This window comes from Mus caroli, unplaced genomic scaffold, assembly GCF_978045245.1.
Source record: "Mus caroli unplaced genomic scaffold, Mus_caroli_1 scaffold_1, whole genome shotgun sequence".
NCBI classification, from domain to species: domain Eukaryota; kingdom Metazoa; phylum Chordata; class Mammalia; order Rodentia; family Muridae; genus Mus; species Mus caroli.
In genome coordinates, this window is record NW_028227256.1 from 152,988,060 (window position 1) to 153,008,470 (window position 20,411).

Consider the following 20,411-nt stretch of genomic DNA (forward strand, 5'->3'; position numbering starts at 1 on the left):
GGTACTTGAGTGATTCTAACGAGAGTTTAAACATCATGTGCAGGACTCCCTGGGTAGGGACACCTTCAGTCAGGTTTCCATGAAGATCCTGCAAGCAGAGAAGTATGTGGAAACAGCGTGGGGTGAGGGCACAAGGGAGTTGGAAAAGACGAACCCCTAATGACCCAGCCTTCAAAGGGACCACCTGCCGGAAGTCATGCATGCACTTGGAATTCCGTAGCACTGTCTCTCTAAGTGCAAAAACCGGGAGAATGATCACACCTCTGCCGGTGATGTAGGTTTCATCTTAAACTTTCATAGATATTTTCTTCAAATCTGATTGTTGCTAAAGTTTATACAAGTCTAAATTAGAGGTGGTTGAAAACTATTTTTTAAACTAACTAAATAAATAAATAAAAAGGTTTTTTAATTGTGCAATTTTCCATCAAAATGCTACATATCCATATACTCAGATGGAGGTCTAACTATGGGTTTAAACAATAATCCTGATTTTGCAGATTTCACTATTATGATAGAGTAATATTGACAGAATAAGCTAGGTAAACTTCAGTTTGAGTAGAACAGAAATGTCACATATCGGAGGTCTGTATATATTTGTATGTCACAAACTATGCTCTCAATGCTTTCTCTGCTTGCATCTGCTTAAGATACAAGCTATGTGGCTAGGCAGTGGTGGCACACGCCTTTAATCCCAGCACTCGGGAGGCAGAGGCAGGCGATTTCTGAGTTCGAGGCCAGCCAGGACAGTCAGGGCTACGCAGAGAAACTCTGCCTTGAAAAACAAAACAAAACAAGCCGGGCATGGTGGCACATGCCTTTAATCCCAGCATTTGGGAGGCAGAGGCCAGCCTGGTCTACAAAGTGAGTTCCAGGACAGCCAGGGCTATATAGAGAAACCCTGTCTCAAAAAACCAAACCAAACCAAAACAAAACAAAAAACAAAAAAACAAAAAAAACCCAAAAAACAAAACAAAACAAAAGTTATAAGCTATGTCAAAAGAGAAAACTCTAATACAAAAATTGAATGACAGTTTTAGAAATGTTCATAGTGTCTAGAGCATAATAAATAAACCTTTAGAACTACTGAATATAAGCCAGGCAGTGGTGGCGCACGCCTTTAATCTCAGCACTCAGAAGGCAGAGGCAGGTGGGTATCTGAGTTCGAGGCCAGCCTGGTTTTACATTGTGAATCCCAGAATGTCCAGAGAAACCCTGTCTCAAAAAACAAACAAAGAAAGAAAAAAATTAATGTACATATATACATGTCATTTCAAATAATTAAGGAGAAATGGATTAGATAAATTGGCTATTTTCACAGAAAAAGTTCAGTTAAATTCTAATCCTAACACAAAAACAAACTCCAACTAGATTTTAAAGACAAATTTAGAAACAGTTATAGAAATATCAGAAAAAATACAGTATAGTTTTGTATTTATTTTTTAAAGTTCATTTTTATGTGTGTGTGTGTATGTGTGTGTGTCTGCATGTGTGTCTGCGTGTGTGTGCGCAGGCACCTGAGGAGGCCAGAAGAGGGTGTCAGGTCCCCCTAAGCTAGAGTTACAAGCAGTTGTGTGCCATCAGCCATGAATGCTGAGACTATAACTGAGTGAAAAAACTTTTAAAATGTGTAGTAAAATGTTAGTAACAGAAAAGTTTGCCTCAGTTGTGGGATTTTCACACTAGGAGGAATAAATATATCAAAAGACACAATCTCAGGAATAATTAGAGAAATAGAGAGCTTAGCAGCAAGGAACTGGAGACACGGCTCCATTGGTTAAAGTGTCTACTGTACATGCCAGAGAACTTAAGTTCAGAACTCCAGCACTCACATTAGAGCGGAGATCCATGGTCTGTATGCAATCCCAGCACTAAGGTGAGGACAGGAGGACAGAGTCAGGTACATCCCTGGAGCTCATTGTTCAATTGCCCTAGCCACTTGGTGAACTCTAAGTTCAGTAAAAACAACACAGAGAGCAATGGAACAAGACCTTCAGCCTCAACCTCTAGACTCCACACATATATGTACATGCGTACCTGGGCACCTGCACACATACATGCACAGGCCCACACAAAGGCCCACACGTAACAGGCATACATGTAACACACATGTAATATCCATGTAACGCTCACATACACACATGGGCATATAGCAACAGGATGTCATTCTTATCGATGAGGCAGGTAAAAATCTTAAAACCTTAACAATTTCCATAATTGACTAAGCTTTGGGGACAGAGATCTTTTTCTTCTTCCTTCTGTTATAAATTTATTGGATGGCAATTATTATTATCTTTTAAAATTATAAATATGAACATTCAACTCCAAATTCTATTTCTAGGAACCTAGCTTGTAGAAACATTTATATCTCATGGTAACATTTGAATATGTATCATGCATAAAGTCCCTTAAAACTGCTTTGTTTACATTAACCAACCGTGCGAGCCAAGTTCTATTCGCAGCTCGTTTTCTAGATGAGGAAACAGGCAGAGGCTCATGGAGTCACTTGGTTAACAGAACCAGGAAGCCACACTGGAACGACTCAAGGACAAATCGCTCTTTACCCTTGTACTGTCTCGACAATAAATAAATGTTTATAAGCGTTTATTACATTATTATTTATAACAAGTAAAAATTTGAATAAAATATGTTCACAGACCTGAGAAATGGCTATACAACAAATTATCACAGAACACTAAAACACTATACAGGGATTCAAAAGAACGAAACCCAAAGAATTTAAAGTACTAGCCACACATATTCTTAGTAGCATCATTCATAAAATTGAAAACTGGGATCAGCTCAAGTGTCCTCTGACTAAGGAATGGATAAAAAAAAAATAGTGTGTACATGTGATAGGTGTTCGTCAACTGGTCAGCCATAAGAAGGCATGAAGTATTACTCTATACTATGACATGGATGTGTCTTACAAACATGCAAACTGAAAAAAGTCACATGCAAAAGCCCACATATTTCCTTGCCATATTTGTATGAAATGTTCACAATAGGCAAATCCAGAAAAACAGTCGAGTTTATTAGTTCTCAGCTGAGAGTAGGGACTAACAGCTAGCAGATACAAGGAATAATTAATTGATTCCTCAACTCGACTGGGGATGATAGCATAGCCGTTTCATCCAATCTTGGTGTCATCCTATGGCCCATTCTAGAATAGAGACTTCCTTGGCCTGGTAGCCATAGCAACAAAATAAACAGAACAATACAGTGATAGCGGAGTTCCACCTTTTCTCCCCACCACCTCTACACTCCCCACTAGTTGCAAATGATTTGGGGAGGCAGGTTTGCTGAAGGTGGGATTCCAGGATACAGCTTCCGTGAGGTCCTCGTCCATGATTTGCTGGGACTTTGTGAAGATGCAGCTGTTTTGGCATTACCCACACTCCTGTATGTAATCCCTCACCCACGCTCTAAGTAAGCCCACCAAATGCATTGGTTTTAAGATAAACTCCGGTGGAGTCCTTGCCTTGGTTTGTCTGCCCCTCTTGGGTGAACAGCTTGTTCATATCACCCCAGAAGTTACCACAGCACTGGGGTAAGTGGTTCCCTACGGCCTCCCTGCTCCTCTGTAGCTTACCAAAGGCACACTGCAGGACATCTAGCAATCCAGGAGTTCTGTGAGCTGATTCCTGTAATTCCTCCTTACCTATATTCACCCACAACCATATCTGTTTTTATCTTATAGCTTTTCTTTCTCTGGAAAAATCTAATACACACCATACTGCTTCTACTGTTTTGCTGTATGTGTGTGTGTGTGTGTGTGTGTGTATGTGTGTGTGTGTATTTGTGTCTGTGTGTGTCTGTATCTGTCTGTGTCTGTCTGTGTGTGCACAAAAAGTTCTGGAATTAGTGTGGTGACTGAACAGTGTACTAAAAGCCGTTGAATTGTGCATATGAAAATGAATCTTATGCTGTGTGAATAATATCTCAATTTTAAAAATAATCAGTAGCTGGGGGTGGTGGCACATACCTTATCCTAGTTCTGGATGCAGAGGCAGGAGGATCTCTGAATTTTTAGGTCAGCCTTATCTACATGGCAAGTTCCAGAATAGCCAGGACTACATAAAGAGACTCTGTCTCAAAACACAAAAACAGTCAGGCAGTGGTAGTGCACAACTTTAGTCCCAGTACTTGGGAGGTAGAGGCAGGCAGATCTGCAAGTTCAGGACCAACCTACTCTACAGAGTGAGGTCCAGGACAGCCAGGGCTACACAGAGAAACCCTGTCTTGAAAAAACAAGAAAGCAAACAAACAAAACTTAAAAATGAAGAGAACTGTAACTGCATGCTGATACAAAAACATAGCAAACAGAAGCAAGCAAGCCTCCACACAATATGAACAACTATCCCCCGCGCCCTCATGAAACAGAAAAGACAGATGTGCTTGTAAATGCATAGGAGAAATTTGGGAAGAGCATACACTGATCCACTAACAGAAGTTTCTACTAGAAAGAAAGATGCATTTGGGAAAATCAACATTTTATACTCTAAACTCCTGTTTTGAATTTCTTTACAGTAAGAAATGTATCACTTTCATAATTTCGGAATCAACAAAACAAAAAAGCATTCCAACGTAAATAAGCATGGAAATATACAAACTGGAAATAAAGCATAGGCAAGTTTCCAGGCTGTGATAGGAAAGGACTTGTAGCTTAGGAAGCGGCATCCTGGCCCAACTCTGCCTTAAGGACCTCTGTGTTTTCAGAAAAGCCGTCTGGCATCTCTCATCCACAGGTTCCTTGTCTGTCAAAGGAGGGCACAGGACCAAATGGCCACACTGGGATGCTTTCAGCTGAAGGATCTGTGGATTCCACAAGCCATTTTCCTTCCTTGTTTGGTTGCCAAGGTTACTGGCAGCTCTGTTCTTTCAGAACATATTTTAGACAAGGCATCAAATATGGCCATGAATTTACACATATTCCAGGACCATAACCTTAAGAGAAAAGACATCAACCTCATTGCTCAGCTGCCTGCTTGGTTGTGACCCTTTCTGTTGTATCCATTAGCCATTACATACACGGACCGTATGGCTGATTGGAGGAAGAAAATTCTTGGACAATAAGATAATTGGCCAGACAGCTCAATTTTTTTTTTTTTTTTGGTTGTTGTTGTTTAATACATTGAAATCTCATTTTCGAAAGCATGTTATCCTGAAATAATTTATTTTGCTTTCATCATGGGCATAACCTCTAAGCTGCCTTTTCATTAAATTCTGCTGGCCCTGGACAGACAAAGAAGATTTCTAAAAAAGAAGGAAAGAGAGGGTAGAGAAATTGCCCTGAGGATTCTGGGATGCAAAGGAGGAGGGGTCGATGAAATATCTTACCTGAACGGACAAACATGGAGGAGAGAGTGAAGGACACTTCTCATCCCTTCTCCATCAGTTTGCCAGCTGCTCTGCCTAATGGCCAGCCTGCTGAGGCGCACAGTGGGGACTGTGTGCAAAGTGAAGAGACAGGAAAGGATCCTCCAGGAGCTGTGGTTCCTCCTACAACAGCTGGACCCACATCCTCAAGCACACTACAGATGCTCAGGTCAGAAAGTGTCAGCATCCTGTCCCGCCTCTTCCTCCATGGGCAATGAGAGAAATGCAGTAGAGAGAACACAGAGGTTGCAGCTTGTAACTTCTGAGCCCATATCCTGTCTTGGGCTACGTATGGTTCTGGGTGATCTTATGACTTACCACCCCCCAAACAAAAACAAAAACAAACAAACAAACAAAAACTCAATCACTGCCGACACGAAGGTTAAACGGAGCAGCATGTGCAAAAAGCCCATAGCCCCCGAGCCGTTGCATAGAATGAATAAGCATGCTTGCTTTTCATCTCTGAATGCCTTGGGATTTTGCCTGTACTGAGCCTCAAGACCCAGGCTTGTTTCTTAGAGCAGCACCCATTTTTTCTCTTACTAATTTAGTACTTTTAATACTGTTTCCCCCTCTGCTTTTTTAATATAGGGCTCCTCAAGTTTGCATCTCCCCCTGCGGGGTCACACATCAGTTAGCCATCTATCAGGAAATGTCAAGTTAGCCTTGTTCCCTTAAAGCCTCTTACCTGTGCCTGAGGCCAAGAAGATTAACTCCAGGAATGGGGCAGGTACGCACCACTCCACCCATTTTTCTCACAGTCAGATCTCCTGAATACTAAACTCCTGCTCCTTTCCATGGCAGAGATGGATGGCGGCTGGGCTGGCAGGTTCAGTGGGTCATCTGGCTCTTTGATTTGAAGTGTGACATTACTCAATTTTTTTCCCCCAACTCCTTGGAAACCTTTAACCTGTGACAAAAGGAATTCCATTTTAAATATCTTGTTACTCCTTGACATACACAATCCCCTGAATTATATGTAAGATTCTAATGGACTTGAACTTTATAAATGAGTGTTCAAGAAGTTAAGGTGGTAGGCAAGGTGGTGCATGCCTGTAATCGTAACACCTGGGAGGCAGAAGAGGAAGAATTGCAAGGCCAGCTGGGTTACATAGTAAGTTCCAGGCTTATCTGGGCTACACGGCATACCCAGAGGGAGAGAGGGAGACAGACAGACAGACAGACAGACAGAGAAAATGGAGGGGAGGAGAAAGAGGAAACATTTCAGTATGGTTTTTGTCTATGTGTGTATAAAGTAATAAACACATGAAAGTTAGCTGGCTATACTATGGATATTAGGCTATGCTCTCTCTCTCTTTTCCTGTGTGTGTGAGCACAGCACGATTGTACACATGGATGCATGTATGGTTATGCATGTGAAGGTCAGGGGTCAAAGTCAGGTGTCTTCCTTGATTGCTATATCTAGCTTATTTATGTATGTATGCATCTGTTGATTTATTTATTTTGAGATGGGGGTCTTTCCCTTAACTCCAAGCTCACCAATTTGGCTAGACTGGCTGGATAGTGATTATCAGGGATTCTCCTGTCTTTGTGTCCCCAGCATTGGATTGCAGACATGTGCCACTGCTCTTGGCTTTTTTTATATGGCCGCTGGGAATCTGGACTCTGGTCCTCACGCTTGTGTGGCAGCTACTTGGCTATCTAAGAAAGCTCTTCAGCCCCAGCTTTATCTTTTTTCCAATTTATTTATTCATTCATTCAAGTATACATGTGAGTGTCTATGTGAGTTTATGTGCACTCCATGTGTCCAAGTACCTGCAGAGTTTAGAAGAGGGTACCAGATCCCTGGAACTGGAGTTTCAGGTGGATATGAGCTGCCTGATTGTAGGTGCTGGGAACTGGATCCAGGTTCTCTGCAAGAGCAGTAATCACTCTTAAATTGCCTAACCATCTCTCCAGCACCCAATATCATCTGTCTTGTTTGTTTTGTTTTGAGACAGTGGAACTCTACATAGCTCTAGCTGTCCTGAAACTTGCTCTGTAGATCAGGGTGGCCTCAAAGTCAGAGAGACACCTGCCTCTCCTTCCCAAGTGCTGAGAATAAAGGTGTGTGCCATCGTGTCTGGATTACAGATGGGTTAACTTTTACCCTCAAATGATCAAATAGGTTTACATAGGTATCATATGTAGATGAGAGAAATTTACTTATATAACCTTAGCCTTATAGCAGAGTTGTGTCTATAACAGCCAGCCCACTTTCTTCCCACCTCCTCTTCCTGTTTGTATATGTGCATGTGCGGAAGCAGAGGTCTACACATGAGTGGGTGTGAGTTTGGAAGTCAGAAGAGAACTTGGAGTCTTGTTCCTTCTCAAGTGTCAGCCACCTTGTGTTTTTGAAGGCGAGGTCTCTCACTGGCTTGAGTTCTACCATCAGGTTTGGCTGACTGGCTAGCGAGCTCTATACATCTGCCTAACTCCCCAGCAATGGGATTATAAGCACAAACCACTACACCAAGCTTTTTAAACATGGTGTGGCAGTTTGAATATGCTTGGGCCATGGGAAGTGGCATCATAAGAATATGTGGCCTTATTAGAGGAGGTGTAGCCCTTTTTAGAGGAAGTGTGTTACTGTGAGGTGGGCTTTGAGACTCTTATGTTCAGGCTCCGCCCAGTGAGGAATGATAGTCTCCTCTTGGCTGCTTTCCGATCAAGATGTAAAACTATTGGCAATTCCAGCACCATGTCTGTCTGCAAGCTGCCATGCTCCCTGTCATGATGATAATGGACTGAACCTCTGAAACTGTAAGCCATCCCCAATTAAATGCTTGCCTTTGTAAGAGTTGCCATAGTCATGGTATCTCTTCACAGCAATGAAACCCTAAGTAAGACACATACATTCTGCGAATAGAACTCTGGTCCTCATTTTTGTGTGGCAAGCACTTTTTTTACTGAGCTGTCTTCCTAGCCCCCAGCCTATTTTCAAGCGATATGTGCCTCCTTGGTCGTTTGCTCATCACGTTCCTATGTTGCTCATTGACTCAGAAGCCAGGTCAGTCGGGATAGAATGGGCTTTCTATATTTGAGGAGTTTCTAGGTTGTATTGCCTGACTGTTCAGGATACAGGATGCGGTATGTCCTTTCTCTGGAAGTCATGTCAGGTTTGACAGAATTTAGATATAACACTGTCAAAACTATGACTATTACATGATAGCCATACAGCATATATGATCTTCTGTCCTGACGACTGGAGTAGCCATAGACATGGGTATTCAGTCACCCAAGGGAGAAGGAAGTCATAAATTCTGGTAAGCAAATGATTTTGTATCCAGATCATCATGCAATAAATAGCAAAAAGGATCTGATGAATTCAGAGTTTGGACTGGAGGGAAACTCTGGGCCTCTGGCAGGCACAGGAGTGTCTTTTTTAGGAAGGATTTTGGACAGTCAATGGAAGTAGGCAGGATGCTGTCAGTTCTGGCTCCTCTCCCTGCTGAAGAAACACAGTATTTCTAGGAGGTAGATGTGGGTTTTTCCCAAACAGGGCACCCTGTAGAGAGTAATACCCTGTCCCCGAAGAATGACAGCAGCTCTGCCTTCAGTCCCTGTGCATTCTCAGACAGTTCTTCCTAAGGGTTTAGCCAGGCCACTGGGAATAACACTCAGCAGTTTCTCTTCCAGGCAAGTCATGGGCCAGGATCCAGAGTCTTGCTGCAGAACAGCTGACACGGTTTTAACCTGCTGGAGCTTGTTAATGACCTGGCCAGCGCATGCCGATTGAGTCAAACTTCAGCATTCGAAGCTTAGCCTACGCAAGAACTCGCCGTGATGGTCCATGTGACAGAGAGACCAGGAAACCCATACACTTCACCTCCGTTAGGAAAGGAGCAGCTGAGTCACGAGAACCATGAGAATTTCCAGTTATAGCAGGAAACAGGCTGGGTCTAGATTGGGGCTTAACTGGAATGAAATTGTTTATGCGGCGAGTAAGAACTCAATCATGTAAAATACCATTTCCTACGTATCATGTACTATTTGTTCCGATTCATGTATGTTGCATCAGGGCACCTGCATTCTTTCATACAGCACAGAGGTGAGTTTCAGGGACATCAGGACTCTTTCATTTGGACTTGTGCAGAGTCCTAAGGTCAGTGTTGAGGTGTGATTTATCTTGTGTGCCTGGCCTTTTCCTTAAAGGATCCCCAGTTGCTAGTCAACTGGCCCTTTAAGAATTCTTAGCTGTTAGAATAGCTTGGCCCTGTGACCTTCAGTGTTGGCTGCCTCTTGGATTTCTGGGTACAGGATAGGTTGTATATGTATATGTGTATGTGTAGTATGTGTATGTGTATGTGTATACACATGATGAGCAGCTGAGAGAAAAGAAGGATTGGACTAGCAGACTGAGAAGAGGAGGCAGTTGGTGCAGAAAGTATGGTTAGGAGACAGTTGAGCTAGGAGAAGCTGAACAGAGCAGATAGGCTAGAACAGTTGTTATAGTTTGGAGCTGCCAGTATTGGGAAAACTGGGAGAAGGGACTGTTTAAGCAGACTGTTGGGGAGCTGACAGAGGTATGGCTGGGAGAAATGTTTGAAGGGACTGGGCTGAAAACTAAGAGGAATGCTGGCAGGGAGCTAGGAGAACTGGTTGCTGCTCTAAAATAGCCATTTTACGGTGTGTCTGGCCCTTGGGCCTGCCCCTGCGAACTCAAGCTTTAACCATCAGAACGGAGTCAGCCAGGATCTTAAGAGACAGTGCCTGGATCTTAAGATATAGTCCTCAAGTTCTTCGTGCAGTGATTGCCACTGCAAATGTTAAGACTCCGGTTTCCCCCAGCCACACGAGGCTGCCTATAACCTTGTTCCTTGCTTGGGTCACTCTGCCTTTCTCATGAGTAGCTGTCCTAACAAGCTCTTAACCATCTTCCCCAACCTCCCATAACCCTCACTCTCTGGAGAACCCCCACCTACAAATGTAACTCTGCCTAGCCATCGTCGCCATCTCGTTCCCTCTTGCCCACTCACCTACTAATCTCTCTGCACGCTTACTTGTTGTACTGGTTAGTTTTGTGTCAACTTGACACAGCTGGAGTTATCACAGAGAAAGGAGCTTCAGTTGAGGAAATGCCTCCATGAGATCCAACTGTAAGGCATTTTCTCAATTAGTGATCAAGGGGGAAAGGCCCCTTGTGTGTGGGACCATCTCTGGGCTGGTAGTCTTGGTTCTATAAGAGAGCAGGCTGTGCAAGCCAGGGGAAGCAAGCCAGTAAAGAACATCCCTCCATGGCCTCTGCATCGGCTCCTGCTTCCTGACCTGCTTGAGTTCCAGTCCTGACTTCCTTGGTGATGAACAGCAGCATGGAAGTGTAAGCTGAATAAACCCTTTCCTCCCCAACTTGCTTCTTGGTCATGGTGTTTGTGCAGGAATAGAAACCCTGACTAAGACAAATTGGTACCAGCAGAGTGGGGTATTCCTGTGACAACCTGACCATGTTTTGGGGAGGACTGTGGAAGGACTTTGGAACTTTGGGCCAGAAGATCCATTCGGTGTTAAGAGCTCTGTCGAATTCTGTGTAGGAGCTTGGAAGATAATGTTGAGAACAGTGCAGAGGATGGAGGCCTGGGTTGTGAAATTTCAGAGGGAAAATTAAAGACTCTCTTCAGGGCCATTGCTGTTTTTATTGTGAAGATTTTGTAGTTCTGGTTAGCTGGGGCTGAAGAATCAGCTGTGATTAACAAGATACCAGAACTACTAAAGCAAAAACTTTGCATTACTGGGACTATTGATGCTGGTTAGCTGGAGCTAAGAAATTAGCAGTGATTAAGAAGAGACCAGCATCGTTGAGGTGACATCTTCTGGGAAGTGTTTTCTGAAAGCACAAAGAGGCTGTGTTCCAGAGATAGGCAAGGTTGTACTCCTTCTGCAGTGGGACTTGGTAATGTGTAAGGGTCACCCAGGTGGTACTGGTTTTGAAGGCATGAAGGGGTCACACAGCAGCTCAGGCTCGGCACTGTGAGAGGCCATGGAAGGCCATTGGTGAAGGTGCAGCCCCAGTTGTAATTGAAGGCCCAGGACTGAAGGGGTCACGCAGTGTTTTGGAGATGCCAGCACCAGGAGATGACCACCAAGAGCAGCAGCAGCAGTGGAGTACAGGCATCTGGAGCCCAGAGGACGACGTGTGTGCTACAAAGGGCATGGCTGGAGAAGTGACCCAAGCCCTTGGAGGAGCCCAGAAGATCGTGAGTTGGATCCCAGACATTGGACGGTTGGAGATTGATTTTTGCTTTTGATTGTGACTGTGCCCTGATATTTTCCCTCTTGAAGGAAGAAACTGTTTTAGTGGAGCCCACAGTTAAGAGACTTTTAATTGTAAAAAGACTTTGAATTTTAAGAGAGATGGATATTTTAAAGAAATTGAAATTTTAAGAATATGTAAAGACTGTGGGACTTTTAAAGTTATTTAGATCTTGAGGATGAATAAGAATATAAGGGTTGAGGCTTACTAGTGATGTGTTTGTGTGTCAAGTTGACAAGGGGTCAATTGTACTGGTTAGTTTTGTGTCAACTTGACACAGCTGGAGTTATCACAGAGAAAGGAGCTTCAGTTGAGGAAATGCCTCCATGAGATCCAACTGTAAGGCATTTTCTCAATTAGTGATCAAGGGGGAAAGGCCCCTTGTGTGTGGGACCATCTCTGGGCTGGTAGTCTTGGTTCTATAAGAGAGCAGGCTGAGCAAGCCAGGGGAAGCAAGCCAGTAAAGAACATCCCTCCATGGCCTCTGCATCGGCTCCTGCTTCCTGACCTGCTTGAGTTCCAGTCCTGACTTCCTTGGTGATGAACAGCAGCATGGAAGTGTAAGCCAAATAAACCCTTTCCTCCCCAACTTGCTTCTTGGTCATGGTGTTTGTGCAGGAATAGAAACCCTGACTAAGACACTTGTCCCATCAGTCTTTGCTCCTCTCTTCTGTTCTCCATCTACTATTCCCTTCCCAGACCTCTGCTTTGACTCTTCTTCTACTGTGTGGACTCGATACTCTTTTAGGAACCAAATATGCTTTAAATTTGGGCAGAGTGAAGGCTCAGGGGCAAACCCTCAAATGCTCAGAAGGGGAGGGAATGAATGACCGATAGCATCAGACATGGAGTATGAAGGGAACTGAAGGCAGTGTCTCAAGCAAAATAGCATGAGACCATGACAGTCACATACTGTACTAACCCAAAATGTTCTAGGCAGAGGGAAAAAAAGGCATGGGTTTTAGGATCTATAAATAAAGACAGAAAAAGAGATCCCAGTTGGGCCTGGGTGAGGGCCCCAGAAAAAAGATTCCCAAGCTACTGAAGGAAAGGATCAAGTCTCCATTGCAAGGTGCATGACACCCTATAGATCACCTATAGATAAAGGAGAGAATGAGGGCTAGCGAGCTTGTCTGGCAGTCTGAAAGGGGTTATCAATGATGACCATCCAATTTCTTTGAATTTTGCCTCTACCCTTCTACCAATTGGTCATTACCAAAAGTGCGTGCATGTATGTGTGTATGTTGTAAGATGGTGTCTTTAAGTATGCACAATTATAACTGTGCTCTATAATTGTGTATAGTTATTGTGTCACTCAAAAAAAATTAAAACATGAATCAATGAAATAAAGAAACAGAGCTTTCAACTCTACTCTTTCCTGTCAGACCAAGGACAGACTTGGCTCACACAGTGGTCACCCTAGGGCACTGTCACTAAAGGAATTCACCAACAGGGAGATCAATGAATTCTGTTGGTTTGATTGCCTTACAGGAACTCTGAGTATCATTGCTCACCCTAGTGCATTGGTTTTAAAAACTGAAACTCAAGAGGGTTAAGAATGTATCCAACAGCTAGTAGCAAGAATAGTGAGGGAGAAGGCAGGTTCAAGTCTTTAAAACCAAGTACTATTCCACACAGTGATAAATCACAAACCACAGAACAGCAGGCTGTTAGACCGAGATAATTAAATGAACTATGCCTACCAAATAATTGCCATTAGGTGCTATTGACCAATATCTCACTTGACATTTTCCTAAGCAGAAACTGGTTCAGATTATGTAACAAAATATGTATTCTTCCAAAATAATTCCTTCTACTGTTGTTACTACTACTGTCGCTGGATGTATATATGGTGTGGGGGTTGCACATGTGCCACCATATATGTGGAGTCAGAGTTGTGGAGTTAATTTGTTCCTTCCCATCACATGACTTCCAGGAATCAAACAAAGATCACTAGACTTGCACACTGAGTCCCCCCCCTCTCTCACACACACATATACACACGTGTACACACACACTCACACACATACACACATGTATGCACATGCACACAAACACATATACTGTCTTGAGTTAAAATGTTCCTTGGGACTGAGGTGTTAGAATGGGTCTGGGAGGGCTGGTGAGATGGCTCAGTGGGTAAGAGCACCCGACTGCTCTTCCAAAGGTCCAGAGTTCAAATCCCAGCAACCACATGGTGACTCACAACCATCTGTAATGAGATCTGACTCCCTCTTCTGGAGTGTCTGAAGACAGCTACAGTGTACTCACATATAATAAATAAATCTTTAAAAAAAAAAAAAAAAAAAAGAATGGGTCTGGGAGCCGGGCATGGTTGGCCCACGCCTTTAATCCCAACACTCCGGAGGCAGAGGCAGGAGGATTTCTGAGTTTGAGGCCAGCCTGGTCTACAAAGTGAGTTCCAGGACAGCCAGGGCTATACAGAGAAACCCCGTCTCAAAAAAAAAAAAAACAAAAAACAAAAAAACCAAAAAAACAAAGAGAAAAAAAAGAAATGGATCTGGGATCCCAAGAAAGTGACCACAGAATTTGAAGTATTTCAGCATGCCAAAAAATTTTGCTTCTGTGGAAGGGTTCATAACTATGCCAAATTAAGCCAGGCAGCACACCCAGCAGGGGTCCTGGGCCACACTCTCTAGATGGTCAGGGCTCAGCCTCACATTCTTATGCTGTTGGTTAACTTAAAGTAGCACAGTTGATAAGCAGAAAGAAAGCAATTGGAGCACTGAGTGCAAACTTGAGCGCATACTTTGCTGCTGACCCTGGAAGAATTTGAATCCCTGCGATGCAGCTTCTTTGCAATTTTTTTTAAATGAATTTTTTGCTTTACTTAACGCTTTGATAGAAAAGACAGTGTATTTCTTTTTCTCTTACTCAGTGGGAGAAATGGTTCAGCAATCAAGAGTGCTTGCTGCACTTCAGACGGCCTGAATCCCATCCCGGCACCCATGCCCGATGGCTCTCAATTGCCTGAAACCCCAGCTGCATCGGGGTCCTATGCTCTTTTCTGGCCGCCTTTGGGCACCCAAACACATATGCCAGAAACATGGACACATACAGGCAGGCAAAATTTTAAATTAAGAAACACTATTTCCTTAAGCCAACTAAATAATAAACATGCTTATTTTCTTAGATAATTTCATTTTATATGTGTAGATGTTTTGCTTGCCTGGCTGTTTGTATGTGCACCAGGTGTGTGCCTGGTTCCCTCAGAAGTCAGAGGATGGTCCTGGAACCCTAGAACTGGAACTGAAACTATAGTTATAAGCCACCATGTGGGCGCTGGGAACCAAACCTAGATCTTCTTGCAAGCTCAACAGAGTGCTCTTAACCTTAGCCAAGCCATCTTTCCAGCTCCAATGCTTTTTATTTGTTTCTTTTTCGAGACAGGGTTTCTCTGTAGCCCTGGCTGTCCTGGAACTCACTCTGTAGACCAGGCTGGCCTCGAACTCAGAAATCTACCTGCCTCTGCCTCCCAAGTGTTGGGATTAAAGTGCGCCACCACTGCCCTGTTCTGAGTTTGTTTTTAAACAAGAATTTGTTTTTTAGGGGCTGGTGAGATGGCTCAGCACTTAAGAGCACTGACTGCTCTTCTGAAGGTCCTGAGTTCAAATCCCAGCAACCACATGGTGGCTCACAACCATCTGTAATGAGATCGATGCCCTCTTCTGGTGTGTCTGACAGCTACAGTGTACTTACATAATAAATAAATAAATCTTCGGGCCAGAGAGAGAAGAAAAAAGTATTTATTTATTTATTTTAAATAAATCTGTAAATACAAATGTGTCTGACACAAAGATCCATGCAGATGCAGAGGCTTGTCTAGACTTTGGAAGCATCCTACGGAGCTGTCTGCTAAGATGCTCTAGGAACATGAAGTCCCGCCACACACACACATGAGCATGTGACACTGTTTCTAGATGCTATTTAAAAAATTGTTTTTTTATGAAAATACCTACAGAAAATTCATCTGTGGCATTTGCCTCTTTCCTCTGCCCAAATAAACATATACGTGATATCCATTTATCTGAAACATATATGTAATATGCATTAATCTGTATATAGTATGCTGCCTTCTCCCTCAGGTACTGTTCATGCCTCGCTGTTGAACAGTTTTTGGTTGCATTAGTTAGTTCAGCCTGGTTGATGATAAGGCTAAGAATTTAGTGGACTCCTTCTGACTAACTTTATTTTGATGTCCCTCTTCCCATTTGGAGTAGAAACATAACAGACGCGCATTGTGAAAAGGCTCACATTCCAGCTGTCCTAGGAAGTAAGAAGTCCCGACGATCCCACCCCCGGGCTAACAGCTATTAATAACATGGTACATAGTCTTTCATTTCTTTTACTCATATACTAGCACATGCTGTATTTCCACATATTTTATATAAATGGCATCTGCCAATGCATACTGTTTGACCATTTTTTGTTTGTTTGTCACTTAACAGCTCTACTATCTTTGTCAGGACCTATAGACTAAGCTTAGTCTTTTGACAGAGGAAAACACCCACTATTTTACCAGTGTATGCCTTCGTGAAAGCAAGGTCCAGGTGAGAAACGGATGCTATTGTGGACCAAAGGGATGACTTAGCAGCCAAAAGCACCTGTCTCCAAGCCTGCTAACCTGAGTTCTATCTCTGGGACCTGCACACACATACACTATAGCAAGCACACACATGCACACTCACACACACACAGAGAGAGAGAGAGAGAGAAAGAGAGAGAGATGTAGTAAGAATAAAAAAGAAATTGATGATATTGATCTTTCTGGGGGGGAGAAGGCTCAAAGTAGATTACTAGCTGCTCCTGCAAAACAGTAAACTGCAGTAACTAAGATTTTGAAGAGCAATTAGGCAATTAAATATGCGTTTTGAATGGACAGAAGCTGAAAGAAGTCCTTTGGAAAATACCCTCCTGCGGAACTGCCTTTAGATGGTAGAATGACAGGCCCAGGCATTTCAACAGCTTGCTATCGGCTAGAAACACTCTTCTCAACACCTCCATTCTGAGCTGTTAAAGCTTCTCATTTAGTGAGAAACACAAGACAGATGATTCAGTGTACCCGGCAAGGCAACTCATTAACCCATCAAGGGCTTTTCTTCTTGAGCAGGGGCTAAACCATAGAGAAAAGAAAGAAATCCCTAACAAGAAATCATCCCTGCTGGAGGGAACACACACAGATCAGGTCTGATATGGGCTTCCCTCTTCCATCTGGAATGACCAGTTGTCCCTTGAAATCACACAGATTTCCAACAAGAGTTGATCCTGCCTGGAGCCAAATAAGCCCACCCACCCCTCAGCTGTGTTGGAAATGGGAAGCCATCTACTTGCTAGAACACACTTGCAGAAGGCAACGAGGCATCTAGTACTCCAGGGCTTTGGACTGTCCACAAAGAACCAAAGGAACAAGCCAACCCATGCTGGAACTGACGGCAAATAGAATTCAGCTTCTCAGTTGAGCCTCCAGAATCAACATCAGTCCGGGAAGCGCCTGAAATCTGGCCTACTAACGCCTCCAAGCCAGAGACCTTGAACAGGATCTGTTCTGTTCTTGCCTATATTTATGGGGGTTACTGAAGGTAGCTACAGGGGATATAAATGGTTTGTGGCAGTGTTGTTCTATTACTATTCTATTATGCAAACACCTCCCCTTTCCTTCTTGTGTTTTTCTTCCATGAAAAAAATTTTAGATCCTACTGTAATCCTTGGTTTGAGAATCTCCCTTCTCCAGCTGAGAAGTTTAACAGTACAAACTATTTAGAATTATACCCGCTCATGTTTTATATGTGCCATTAACACAGGTTCCAACAAGCAGATTGCTAGAAGGTTCAAATACTCTATCAATGCAATACTCTGGAAGGAATAAAGCAGGTTTGGAGGCCAAAAGGGGAATACCTGAAGTTTCTTAAACTGTTTACAAGATCTGTCAGATTTCTCAGAGACTCTGTCTTCATCAGTGCTTGTATTAGTAATTATTAGAAAAAGCAATTGTCCCACTTTGTCCTACATTTGTCTGGGTTTATGCCTGTGTTTCCAGTAAAATAATGAATGGCATCTACTCTCTCAAGTGTGTTCTGGTTTAGCTGCCGTGAGATTATGGGGTTTTTTTGGTTTGGGTTTTTGTTGTTGTTGTTGTTGTTGTTTTTTGTTTTTTTTTGTTTTTTTTGTTTTTTTTGTTTTTTTTTGTGAGAAGTACCAGTAGCCATTTATATGATTTTGGTTGTACTGGCCACAAGGATTCTCACTAGTACTTCAGGAGAGGAATTGGGTAAAATCAGAGGTTGGTATGGTAAAGCCACAGTCACCAGTTTGCATGAGAGAGTTAAGGCATGCTTTCATAAATAGGAAGTTTATAGTGTTGTGAGTTTCCCCAGACTATTGCAGGTTTACAGCCAAATAGGAAGAAGGCCATAGCTATTTGTACCTTAATCATGGCTCACTGCTGTTTTAACATTGATAATGTATTTGTGCCAGGTGGTGAGGCACCCTCCTTTAATCCCAGCACTGGGGAGGCAGAGGCAGGTGGATCTCTGAGTTTGAGGCCAGCCTGGTGTACAAATCAAGTTCCAGGACAGCCAGAGCTATGCAGAGAAACCCTGTCTCAAAAAAAATTCAAAACCACAACCCCAAAATGTATTTGCTTGATCTGAGTCTGCTAGAGAGTCATGGCTCCAGTGTCAAGGTATAGTGGTTCACATGTGGAGGTCAGCTTTGCAGGAGGTGGCTCTTGCCTTCCATCTTGCAGGACAGCCTTCCTTGTTTCTGTTGCTGCACTGTATTCTCTAGGATATCTGGCCTGTGAGTTTCGGGACAATTCTCATTTCACCACAGGAACTCTGGGATTACAGATTCATGTCACCACCCCTGGCTTTTTACACAGGTTCTGGGGTCTGAATTTGCGGTGTCAGGTTTTCAAGGCTAGTATCTTTACCTGTTGAGCGATCCCCCGGGTGTATTTGAACATTCTTACTTGAAATATGTAAAAGGAATATTTTTGTGGAAAAAAAAAACTTTCAAGGCACATTTATTTATGCTGGATTTATTTATTTATTTATTTATTTAATTTGAGCATTTGGCCTACATGCATGTCTGTGCACCACATGCATACCTGTAGGTCACATGTATGCCAACAGTGCCCACACATGCCTGGTGCCCACAGAAGACAGGAGAAGGCATTGAATCACCTGCAACTGTAGTTACTTAGTTACTGATGATAGCAAGCTGCCATGGCGGTACTGGGAACAGCCTGAGACCTCTGCAAGAGCGGCCAGTGTTCTTAACTGCTGAGCCATCTCTCCAGCCCTGGGATTTTTTTTTTTTACTTTCAGCAGGTGAAGAGACTCAAGCATGAGAGTTCCTTTCCCTTCCGTGCACCCTTAATTTCCTGTCTTTCTGTCCTGCCTCAAAAGCTGACTTACATAGGTCACTCTATTAGTTAACATAAGGCAGCATTCTACCCTCACAACTTCAGAGTCCTAGAACAGCAGTTCACTGGGTTGTGTATTAACAGTGTGTTAACCAATGACATTTTTCTGTCTAAACTTGAAGAATGCCCATCATTCATCCTAGAGACGTCCCTTCTCTGAGTCTTACAGAAACTCTTTATATAATCAGAATACAGAGCCCCCTCTCTCACACACACACACACAGAGAATGTTTAGTGGAAATGGGAGGGAAAATGTAAATGTTTTGTCAATAGGTGAGTTAAATATAGGTGAAGACTCTATGTAATTATCAAAGAAAGTGACTGACTAGTCTTCTGATGGTGCAGTGACATGCCCGAGATACTTTTAGCTAAAAGAAGGAAATTACGGAACTGTACACATAGGACAGCGTCTGCAGCAGTGCGTACCATGGCTAGCTCCAGGAAGCAGCTTGCTTCTCCCATTGTTTCCTCCTCTAGTCCCCATTCCACAAACTCATGCTAAATAAACATCAAGCTAAAGACTTAACTGCTTACTGCAGTAAGGGATTAAGGGATGCAGTTTCTCCCTTAATCCTCCCATGTTACCAGATTGCCTTTCCTAAGACACACAGATACATTCTGGAGGTGCCACAGGGTACAATGTATCCTGTGGTGTCTCATCTATATTGGAAGAGGATTCAGAAGCTGCTGGCTGGGATTGTCTCTGAAGAGTGGGTAAGACCACCTGCCTTCTGTATTCTAATCCATTCGCATACATCGCTTACCATTTTAAAACTTAGTTCTAAAGGAGTACATGCACAGTCACTCTGGTTTGTGCAGGGTGTGTGAGAGCCAGCTCTCTGGTATTTTTCCTGTATGAGTTCTTTGGAGTGGGTATAGCATGGTTGACTTTATCTCCCAATTATCAGGCTAATTGAAGAGGGGAGCTTGCAGAGGAAATAGTGGAAATGTTGCCTGTCCTTCCCAGCCTTTCCATGGCCATTTTAACCCAATCAGCTCAACAGATACATTAACTGTTTCCTCTAAATGTCATTGGAAGTAGATTATAAAAACATAAACCAACTACTTAAAAAGGAGGGAGGGGAGCTTTAACTCTCCCCCCACTTTCCTTTCTCTGATCTAGCTTGTAGGATGAGGACTAAAAGACAAATGAAGATTCCAGGAAATACCTGTGTGGAGGTCACAGGTCAGATTGTACCATTTCCACTTTCAAGGGCTACAAAATGTGGCGTCCATTTACTTCTGTTTTTAGAGTAGAACAGTGGATGAAGAGAAGATCTAAAAAGTGGAGTTGGCTCTTCCTTCAGTGGGCACACATGCTGACTGTTCCTCTTCCTC

At 43.1% G+C, this 20,411-nt stretch overlaps 1 long non-coding RNA gene across 2 annotated transcripts; it reads left to right on the forward strand.

Moving 5' to 3' along the window:
- Positions 1-3,231: 3,231 nt before the first annotated feature.
- Positions 3,232-17,557, forward strand: LOC110301826 (uncharacterized). Of its 2 annotated transcripts, XR_002378743.1 has the most exons (5): positions 3,232-3,547; positions 5,968-6,106; positions 15,868-15,971; positions 16,096-16,197; positions 16,893-17,557. It is a non-coding gene; the product is annotated as an uncharacterized LOC110301826 (long non-coding RNA). The 2 variants fall into 2 exon arrangements; XR_002378742.1 differs by lacking the exon at positions 5,968-6,106.
- Positions 17,558-20,411: the final 2,854 nt, after the last annotated feature.